Here is an 11,624-nt window from a genome sequence, read left to right as displayed (position 1 = left end):
ATGTGCCTTTCTAATGATCCTGCGCTTTTTAACATTTGTGAACATACCCTTCACTTATGTAAATATTAGTGACCTACACTCACCTACGTTATGTGTACATAACAATTGGATCGATCTGACCCTTGACTATTAGATAGTCATGCATCTGTTCCTTCTAGAAGTTAAACTTCTATCCATCGAACTTCCTTAGAATCATTTTTGATGAGCTAGATGTTGATGCCATCAGTGTTGGCCTTAGGAGATTTTGTCCAGAGTTGGGTACGAACGATGGTAGGATGCAACCAACTAGCTCACCCGAATATGTCCTAGCCGTATTTGGTCACGAGTTTGCCAATTGGGTTTCGAATCACTATTGGATGGTGAGTTTGCTCCAAGTGGCTACAACAAGGGGAGGGACAGAACCAATTGGTCTTCCCGAATATTGCTTAGTCGAGTTGAGCAAAACTATATGCCAAATAGGTTCCAAATACCAAAATTTGAGGACGATCATAGATTATGTGCTCTCTTTTCAAGTCAATCTTGCTTCGAGTGACTACGATGATTGGAGGGACATATTTAAACTATTCTTCCCGGATTTTGTTTGGCCGAGTGAAGCACAAATGAGGTTGCTCCTAGGGCTGGATTTGCTTTGAGTGGTTACGACAAACGAGTAGATAGTGCCTAACCCGGTAAAGCACGATCTAGGCCAATTTGATAGAGATTCCACTCTAAATGGCTGCAATCACAGAAGCAAGGTACAACCGACTAGCTTACCTCAAGAGTGATCTAGCTCAGTAGGGTGCAAATCTTCAGTAGTCTTTCTCTTCTCAAGATGAGATCTTGAACTCAGGGTCTTCAGGAAGGTAGGGGCAAGAATGTTGTTGAAAATAGATGACGGCCGACAACAAGTTGGATAACCTCTCGCTTTGATACTAGATGTTGGAGTCTAAGACCGTCAGTGCGGAAACAAGAACAACATCGATGCTTAGAAGATCACAAAGTTAGCATGGTAGTGCAAGATCAAGGAGACAGAGTATGGCACACAGTATGTAATTGTATTATTCGAACTCAAAGTTACAATATAGAATGGAGGCGACCCTATGAGCTAGGTTACAACAATAAGTTGAACTAGGAATAGATATCTAATTGTAGCAATAGATTATTGCACCAAATGGGTGGGGCAGGTAGTTGATGTTACAGAATAAGATTGAGGATTTGTAATTAAGTCTAGCAAACAACACAAGTAGCAAGTAAGAAGGAGATGTGCATTGTGTCAAGATTCAAGAAGATGAAATAGATAGTTACACAATTGCACAAAGAGAGAGAGAGATGTTTTTCCCAAAGAGACATTCTTTTTCATAAGTTTACAAGAATAGTTGCCTACTTAAATAGTTAATTCAACTGCATTCACACTAGAGATACAAGGTTTGGGCAGAATCAACCTTTTATGCCAACAAACTACCTCGTAAAATGACTACTTTGTCTACATACAATGTGTTAAGAGTCTATTACTAATCAATAGACCAAACTAAAGTAAAAGAAGGAAAATAGATTGGATAGAAGAACCCATTCCACCCGACCACCCCTGAGCTATGATCTAGACATAGCCAACCTACCACCGATGTCCCATATCACCGGATATTAGGATGACTAATACCTTGGAAGAGATTACACGATCGTCGAGACAAAAGCCTAGCTTGCACCATCGGTGTCTAAGACAACAGTCTTCCGACGTAATGTCCTTATGAGGGTAGCTAAGCCTCATATTTATACCTTTTCCTAGGCCCCTTGAATAGATGTGCCTTTCTAAAAGGCTCTCCATTTATTGGTTGTCCAAATCATGATAGTGCATGCACCTATCATTCCTTCTATCCAATCACATTAGTCCCCTTTTTAACATTAGTGAACATACCCTTCACTTATGTAAATATTAGTGACCTACCCTCACCTACGGTATGTGTATATAACACAATGATATGGGGTCATCTCCTCTGTAAGCTTAAATTACAACTTAACTTTAAACTATAATGTATATTACAAGCTAATCGGCTGGTAGCCGAATCACCTAAGGTATAGTCAGTTTAGCCAAGTCGGCTAGTTATTTGAATCGACTAGTGTTCGATTCAATTTTCGGCCTCTAGGTCGTCGGCTTCTCACATATGCTGGATCTTGTGCTTCTCGAAGGTTCTGTGATGAATTTTTGGCTCCATTTGTTCTTTGATCGTCTTTTGTCCTTTCGGCTGTCCGACTCCTTCGACTTAGCCATTTCGCTGACCTTCAACTTACCTTTTGATCCTTGTCTGGATCCACGCTATTCTCTTGCTTGTTGTAGTCCTATCTATCCTCTTAGTGTGTCGAACCGTTGATCTGGGAGAGGCTTCGTTAGGTTGTTAGTGATGTTCACCTTGGTAGTGGTGTGATTCTAGCTTTGGGTGCGAGAGGTTTCATCAATTCTCGAAATGCCCATTGTAATTGTGATCCCGTCTAATGGCATTTGGTGTAGTGAGGACTTGTGTTCGATTCTCGAAATGCCCCTTGTAATTGTGGTCCCGTTTAATAGCATTTGGTGTAGTGAGGTCTCCTGTTCAATTCTCGAAATGCCCCTTCTAATTGTGATCTTGTTTAATGGCATTTGGTGTAGTGAGGCCTCGTGTTCGATTCTTGAAATGTCTGTGTAATTGTACCATTCGATTCTCAGTATGGGGCTTGCAATTTTTAACCCTTGTAACATCATTTGGTGCAGTGAGATCGCGTGTCCAATTCTCAAAATGCCCCTTGTAATAGTACCTTTTCGATTCTCCGAAAGACACGTGTAATGGTATCCCACTCTTAGGGCATTTGATCTACGATGCTCCTTCTAAGGGCATTTGGTCTAGTGGTATGATTCTTGCTATAGGTTTTAAGGGCCTTTGATCTATGGTATTCCTTCTTAGGACATTTTTTCTAATGTTCTCCAAATGCCCCTTCATAGTACCCCTTCAATTGTCAAAAAATGTCCTTATGATTTTGCTTTTCGTGCGACAGATCTCTAGTTCGATTGTTGAAATGGCCCTTCGAATAGTACCTCTTTGATTCTCGAAATGTCGCTTGCAATGTTATCCCCCCTTAGGGCATTTGGTCTACTACTATGAATCTCATTTTGGGTGCGACTAGTCTCGACTTCTATTCTCGAATCCCTTGTAACAATACTCTTATTGCAAGCCTTCTAATGATATATCTCTAAAGACATTTGGTCTAGTGGTATGGTTTTGTCTTTGGGTGTGAGAGGTCTCGAATTCAATAAAGCCTTCCAACAATATGTTATCCTCTCTAAGGAGATGCGAGAGGTTTCGAGGTTGATTCTAGAAATGCCCTGTAATAGTACCCCCTCAATTCTCCAAAAAACTCCCTTGTAAGGGCATTTGGTCTAGTGGTATGATTCTCGCATCGGGTGCAAGAGGTTTCAAGTTTGATTCTCGAAATGCCCCTTGTAATAGTGCCCCATCAATCCTCCCACAATCTTTTCTTGTGAGAAGGGTATCCCTTGTAAGGGCATTTGTTCTAGTGGTCCAATTCTTGCTACAGGTGCGAGAGACCTCAAAATGCCCCTTGTTCAATACTCCAAAAATTCTTCCATGTGAGGAAGGTATTCCTTGTAAGGGCATTTGGTCTAGTGGTGCGATCCTTGCTTTGGGTGCAAGAGGTCTGTAATTCGATTCTAGAAATGCCCCTTGTAATAGCACCCTTTCAATATTTCAAAATACTTCCTTATGTGATGGGTATGTAAGGGCATTTGGTGTAGTGGTATGATTATCTGTAAAGAATCAAGAGATGGATTCTTGTGAAGTGGAAAAGATATGAGTTATGTGTGTGTATAAGAGAGAGAGAGAGAGAGTGAGAGAGAGAGACAAGAAATACCCAAGGTAAAAGTATATTGACAAAGGAGAAAGACTTAACATTATACAAGGTGGGAGGAGGGTGCTTTATGTAGTCACCCTCTCTCTTCATTAACTACAAGCCTCATGGAGCATGGGGAATGTGAAAGCTCATAAGTTATGTGTCATAGAATATGATTCTATGACCCATACTAAATGCTAGAATACAAAGTGGTGACATAATGGTGACTCTTGACCGTTGGAGTGTCTCTTCACTCTCAAGGTGAGTTCACACACTAGACCAAGTTGAGCTTGATTCTCAACATTATCGCTACAAGTGCGAGAGGTCTCAAGTTCGATTCTCGAAATGCCTCATATTATATCCTCTAAAAAATCTTCCCCTGTATGTGCATTTGGTCTAGTGGTACATGATTCTCGCTTCGGGTGCGATAGGTCTTCAGTTCGATTCTCGAAATGCCACTTATTCAATCCTCCAAAAAAATTTCCCTTCTCAGGGCATTTGGTCTAATGGTATGATTCTCGCTTCGGGTGCGAGAGGTGTCGAGTTCGATTCTCAAAATGCACCTTGTTCAATCCTCCAAAGAATTTGCCTTGTGAGGGCATTTGGTATAGTGGTATGATTCTCTCTTCGGGTGCGAGAGGTTTCGAGTTCGACTCTCGAAATGTGCCCTGTTCAATCCTCCAAAAAATTTGCCTTGTGAGGGGTATCCCTTGTAAGATCATTTGGTGTAGTGGTATGATTGTCGCTTCGGTACCCATTCAACTGTCAGAAAATTCTTCCTTGTAAGAGGAAGGTGAGCGGCATCTAAATTCTTGTAAGAGGAAGGTGAGTGACATCTCTTGGAAGGGCATTTAGTCTAGTGGTACGATTCTTGCTTCGGGTGTGAGAGGTCTCGAGTTCAATTCCAAAAATGCCCCTTTTAATAGTTTGTGATGGGTATCCCTTACCACTCCAATCCTCCAAAATCTTTTAGTCTAGTGGTAAGATTCTCGCTTCGGGCGTGAGAGGTCTTGAGTTCGATTTCAGAAATGCCCCTTGTAATAGTTTGTGAGGGATATCCCTCCAATCCTCCAAAATCTCTGTAATAGTTTGTGAGGGGTATCCCTTATCTTTCCAATCCTCCAAAATCTCTTCCCTGTAAGGACATTTAGTTTAGTGGTATGATTCTCGCTTCGGGTGTGAGAGGTCTGGAGTTCGATTCTAGAAATGCCCCTTGTAATAGTTTGTGAGGGGTTATCCCTTACCCCTTCAAACCTCTTGTAGAGAGATCAAGCTCAACTTAGTTTAGTTAGTTAGTCAACCATGTAACTTCGTAGTTACCTAGATAGAATCTAGTTAGGAGTGTTGACTATAATGCCTTAAATAGGACTTTGTACTTAAGTGGGATATTCTAGATCCTCCACTCCTAAGTACATTTAATATAGGACTTACACCTTAGTACCTATATTCTACTCACACATGTGGACCTTTGCACATGAGATGTATATATACCTCATTGTGGGTATTTTTGTATTTGATGATAATAATGCTAATTTAATATAGTTACTCATCCCCCATCTTGTGTTGTTCATAAGTGTATCTCTCTCTATCTCTCTCTCTCTCACTTCCTCTCACACATATACACACACATATCACTTAATCTTCCACTTATCAACTCATCACATAATTAAGTACTAATTAACCCTTGCATAATTACTTACCTAATTTTTAACACCTTCAAAATCTCTTCCTTGTAAGGACATTTAGTTTAGTGGTATGATTCTCGCTTCGGGCGCGAGAGGTCTCAAGTTCGATTCCCGAAACACCCCTTGTTCAATCCTCCAAAACATCTTCCCTTGTAAGGGCATTTGGTGTAGTGGTATGATTCTCGCTTCGGGTGCTAGAGGTCTCGAGTTCTATTCTTGAAATGCCCCTTGTTCAATAATCCAAAATTTGTTCCTTGTGGCTTTTTGTCTAGTGGTATGATTTTCGCTTCAGGTGTCAGAGGTCTTGAGTTGGATTCTCGAAATGCCACTTATTCAATCCTCCAAAAAATCTTCCCTTGTAAGGGCATTTGGTCTAGTGGTATGATTCTCGCTTCGGGTGCGAGAGGTCTCGAGTTCGATTCTCGAAATGCCCCTTATTCAATCCTCCAAAATATCTTCTCTTTTTAGGGCATTTGGTCTAGTGGTATGATTCTCGCTTCGGGTGTGAGAGGTCTTGAGTTCTATTCTTGAAATGCCCCTTGTTCAATCCTCCAAAATATCTTCTCTTTTTAGGGCATTTGGTCTAGTGGTATGATTCTCGCTTCTCGAAATGCCCCTTGTTCAATCCTCCAAAAAATCTTCCCTTGTAAGGGCATTTGGTCTAGTGGGATTCTCGCTTCGGGTGCGAGGGGTATCGAGTTCGATTCTCGAAATGCCCCTTGTTCAATCCTCCAAAAAATCTTCCCTTCTCAGGGCATTTGGTCTAGTGGTATGATTCTCGCTTCGGGTGCGCGTGGTCTCGAGAATGATTCTCGAAATGCGCCATGTTCAATCCTCCAAAAAAAATTCCTTGTGAGGGGTATCCCCTATACGGGCATTTGGTGTAGTAGTACGGTTCTCACTTCGAGCGCGAGAGGTCTTGAGTTCGATTCTAGAAATGCCCCTTGTAATAGTTTTTGAGGTGTATCCATTACCCCTCCAATTCTCGAAAATGTGAGGGGTATCCTTGTCCAATCCTCCATAGTCTCTTCCTTGTAAGGACATTTAGTTTAGTGGTATGATTCTCACTTCGGGTGCGAGAGGTCTTGAGTTAGATTCTAGAAATGTCCATTGTAATAGTTCGTGCATTTAGTTTAGTGGTATGATTCTCGCTTCGGGTGCGAGAGGTCTTGAGTTAGATTCTAGAAATGCCCATTGTAATAGTTCGTGGGGGGTATCCCTTACCCCTTCAATCCTCCAAAATCTCTTCCTTGTAAGGGCATTTTGTTTAGTGGTATGATTCTTGCTTCAGGCGTGAGAGGTCTCGAGTTCGATTCTAGAAATGCCCCTTGTAATAGTTTGTGAGGGGTATCCCTTACCCCTCCATTCCTCCAAAATCTTTGGAATAGTTTATGAGGGGTATCCCTTACCCCTCCAATCCTCCCAAATTGTTTCCTTGTAAGAACATTTAGTTTACTGGTATGATTGTTGATTTGGGCGTGAGAGGTCTCGAGTTCGATTCCCAAAATGCCCCTTCTTCAATCCTCCAAAAAATCTTCCCTTGTAAGGGCATTTGGTCTAGTTGTATGATTCTCGCTTCGGGTGTGAGAGGTCTCAATTTCAATTCTTGAAATGCCCCTTGTAATAGTACCCCTTCAATTGTCAAAATATTCATTCTTGTGAAAGGAAGGTGAGGGGTATTTAGTCTAACGGTATGATTCTCACTTCGGGCGTGAGAGGTCTGGAGTTCGATTCTAGAAATGCCCCTTGTAATAGTTTGTGAGGGGTATCCCTTACCCGTCCAATCCTCCAAAATCTCGTCCTTGTAAGGGCATTTTGTTTAGAGGTATGATTCTCACTTCGGGCACGAGAGGTCTCGAGTTAGATTCCAGAAATGCCCCTTGTAATAGTTTGTGAGGGGTATCCCTTACCCCTCCAATCCACCAAAACTTTTTCCAGTAAAGACGCCCTTACCCTTCTTATTTTCAATCAATGAATGATTCAATTCTCAGTCTGTTGGTTGATAATCAGTGAGTAGGAGAAGAAGAAAATAAAGTTGAGGTTTTTATCATGGCGGATCAAGCTGAATTACCTTTCTACCACAAAATGATGGATAAATCTCTTCCTTGTAAGGGCATTTAGTCTAGTGGTAATTCATGACAGTATAAGTTCAACATCCTACTATGGGTATTTTTGGCTTCTTTTTTTCTTTTTTTCTTTTGAAGAGATGATACCTTAGTATTGGAAACCTTAGTATCAAGAGTGGAGTTGATGAGTGAGGGAGAGAGAATATAATCTCGAGCGTGCTTTTGTTATCTTTTATTCACACTATTACGCTTGATAGGGGTCGGTGTAGCCGATGCCATCGCTGCAGACGTCATTATCGTGGGCTTAGGGAACTCTTCACTAGACGTGTTACGGGCATGACCATATAATATCCCGTGGTGAGAATTTACCGTAGTATTCTATACACGTGGATAAGTGTGAGGGTTAAACGAGAGGGTAAAGAAGGGGAGGATTACCTTTAATCATCGGGATTGAGACAACCCATTAGGCCAAGTGTGAACTTGCCTGGGGGCTTTGGGTATCGCTATAAATAAGAGGCCTAGCTACCCTCATTTCATCATCTTTTGACTACGTCGAGACTCTGTTCTTGTGGTGGGTCAACTCTTGTAGTGATCGCGCCAGCACCAGGTACGACTCGACGCTACGACGATGGTATTAGACGCCGATCGAGGCTCGAGTCCGTCTCGATCCCTTTGCTCGGAGGTGAGCAGGTGGATCTGCACCCGTCTTTCTCTCTCTCCTTTCTATCTAGATCTATCATTTATCCTTATCATATGCTTACATTAGGGCATATCTCTAATAGTTGGTATCCGAGCTCATGTTCTAATGTTTCTTTTGTTTTCTTGGTGTTCTTGATTGATGGTGATCGATCGATGGGCGGTGGGCCTTGATCCAGACAACGATCAACAAAGAACTTCAGTAACTCTTTCCTCGCTTTTTTTCTTTTTTTTCTAATCCCATCTAATCATGTATATAGTCTATATGTAATTTTTTTCATTAATTCAATGATGTTGTAGTGGTAATTAATTGGTTATATAAAACGTTTACATATGTGCACGAGGTCAATACCTAATTTGACATATATTTAATATGTGATTAGTGTCGTATGCGTACGAGGTTAATACCTCAATTACGTATTATGTTCACAAACATATGTTATATTTGCGTATGAGGTCATTACCTTGATTTGTATGCAAATGATATGCGTTTGGTGTCGTATGCATATGAGGTCAATACCTCAATTGCGTATTACAATTTATTAGGATTTCGGTCCCTCCGGATGGGATATGAGTACCCGGCAAGGAAGACCCGGTGAGAACCGGATGATGAGTACCCGGCAAGGAAGACCCAGTGAGAACCGGATGATGAGTACCCGGCAAGGAAGACCCAGTGAGAACCGGATGATGCAGGCCCGGTGAGAACCTCTCACTGGATGAAGGGACATATAGGTAAATATGTTTCTGAGGGCCCATTAGGGCTATATTTGTAAATAGTCCTAATGTCATATTAGTATAAATATGACCTAGGGCAAACACTTATGTGGGTTGGTCATTCTTTGTTGTTGTTGTTGTAACTACTTGTTGAGATATCCAGCTCAGCTAGTTTAATCTAGTTAGTCAACACATGTAACTTAGTAGTTACCTAGATCGAATCTAGTTAATGTGTTGACCTTAAGCCTTAAATAGGACCTTGTACTTAAGTGGGATATTCTAGATCCTCCACTCCTTAGTACATTTAATATAGGACTTACACATAAGTACCTATGTTCTACCCACACATGTGCACCTTTGCACATGGGTTGTATATATACCTCATTGTGGGTATTTTTGTAGTTGATGACACTTTTCAATATAGTCAATCATCCCCCATTTATCTTTGTGTTCAAGTGTAACTTCCTCTCTCTCTCTTCCTCTCACACACTCTCACGCGCATATCATATTAAACTTCCGCTGCTTAACGTAACCATATAATTAGTCTCTAATTAACCCTAGTTAATTACCTAATTACTTAACACTATTGTATAGGGAGAGAGAGAGATACAACGCGATTCTCTGTTGTAACCGCCGCCAGGCGAAGAGTGTGAGCATGAGGTCGTTGCCTCTTTGCCCCTATTGTATTCTTTTGACAGTGGTAGTTCGGAGTCTGTGGGCTCCCGTGGTTTTCCCCTCTTAGGGTTTTCCACGTTAACATCTTGTGTACACTCTTGTTTACAGCGTGTGTGCATATATGTGTATTTATCCTCCATTCCCATTCTCGGTGTTTTTCGATTCGAAACAAAATGATCTAAGACTCGGTTGTGACCGAGCAATATTCCACATTTTGCAACACGATTAACCCTTATTTTTAGATGTTTCGTGTGCATAGAGGTAATATCCCTCGATTACGTATCTCGATTACATCATTTTTGGCTATTTTATATGATGATTTCTTTTATATATGCATATGTGGTCACATGTATACGTATTTGATTGTATATATGTGATAATATACATATGTGTATATAGGTTATTACATGATTTCAATATCGAATGTTTTCCTTTTCAGGGAAAGGATCTTGGTGGCCGTCCTCACATTTTTGTGAGAATGGCGTTATCACCCTCCCTTTTTCAACAAATTTTTATTGTTGACATCCCCGTTGGTGAGTTCGATTTCATTACATAATGAAACAATCTTAGCCACAATTGTGTTGAGAACGTAGGGCTTGACCCACTTGATGTGAGGTCACTCTATGACACATGAAAAGAATGGCGTGCAGAAGCAATATAGGAAAACCGAACAACAGAAAACACAGGTTTAATGGAAAGCTTAGGTTTGCATAGTACGCACGGGAGAGACAGAGAGAGAGTAAACACAAGAACTTAATTCAAAAATAATACTCGATCTGTACATCGTGTGTGTTCAATGAACACTTTTATACAAGTCCTTTTTGGACTGACAGAAGTACTGACTGTACTTCAATGCTCATAAGGAGCCCCTACACTAACTCCCAAATATATTCCTTGCGGAATATCTTTCCGATGGCCTCCCAGTTTCCACACACCGATCCGGCCTTCCTACGTATCGGTATGCGTACCGGTTTCCAACCGATCCGGACTAACCGATCGATCCCAACCGATCCGGTCCTCGACTTGCTCAACCGATCCGGCCGATGTTGAGCTTGTCTCTCAACACTCCCCCTCAAGCTCAACTTGAGGCTCTTCGGGATCTTCCGGATCACCGCTCCAGTTCCTCCTGGCTCCACGCCTCGCTTGCGCTCCTCGACATGTTCAACTCCGCGCACTTCGACCCTTCCGGTCGGCTTGTCTGCTCCCACGGCCCTTCATAGCTCCCTTGTTGTCGCGGTGTTGGCGCTTCTCCTACTGCCTTCTTTTCCGCTTGGCCCTCGGTTGATTTAGTGTATCCGAATCAAACATCTGAACCGACTCGGCTACCTCTGATAGGTTTTCGCTCTCATCCGAGTTGGCTGTCTCTAACTCATCTTCGGTCTTCTCACCCTTGACGGCGTCATCTCCCCCATGCTTGGTTGGCTTCGGCTCTATCTTTTGGTTGCCCCTTATGTCTGCTTTTGGACTCTTCCGCAGATCCGCCCTCGGCTTTGTCAGCTGATCCGAAGTCGAATTCGTCATTCGACTCGGTGTCGCGGCCTCTTCCGCTCCCTTCCTGCTCTCTTGCTCGGTCTTTCGAGACTGTTCTCCCCCTCAAGTTTGGCACGTCGAGGTGACGCAACCCAAGCGCACCCGAGAATTGCCGCAACTTGTCCAAACCAAGGGGCTTGGTGAAGATGTCGGCAGTTTGCCGATCCGTCGGAACATACTGAAGTTCGACTTCACCAGAAAGGACACGCTCACGGACAAAATGGTAGTGTACCTCAATGTGCTTGGTCCATGCGTGGAAAACGGGGTTCTTCGCGAGTTGGATGCTGCTGAGGTTATCGTTGTAGATCGTCGTCGGATCGGACACCTCCTCTTGCAGGTCCTTAAGTAGCCGCTTCAACCATATGGCTTCGCATGTCGCGACAGCCGCTCCTCTATACTCAGC

General features: G+C 42.4%; 1 non-coding gene across 1 annotated transcript; it reads left to right on the top strand.

The window, feature by feature from the left end:
- Nucleotides 1-5,902: 5,902 nt before the first annotated feature.
- TRNAP-CGG (transfer RNA proline (anticodon CGG)) lies at nucleotides 5,903-5,974 on the top strand. Its single transcript has one exon. It is a non-coding gene; the product is annotated as a tRNA-Pro (tRNA).
- Nucleotides 5,975-11,624: the final 5,650 nt, after the last annotated feature.

This window comes from Azolla caroliniana, unplaced genomic scaffold (genome assembly GCF_043228905.1).
Source record: "Azolla caroliniana isolate FFs.n. ecotype wild unplaced genomic scaffold, voAzoCaro1.0.p SCAF_12, whole genome shotgun sequence".
Lineage (NCBI taxonomy): Eukaryota > Viridiplantae > Streptophyta > Polypodiopsida > Salviniales > Salviniaceae > Azolla > Azolla caroliniana.
The sequence above is the reverse complement of the archived record's forward strand: the minus strand, read 5'-3'. Positions and strand labels throughout refer to the sequence as shown.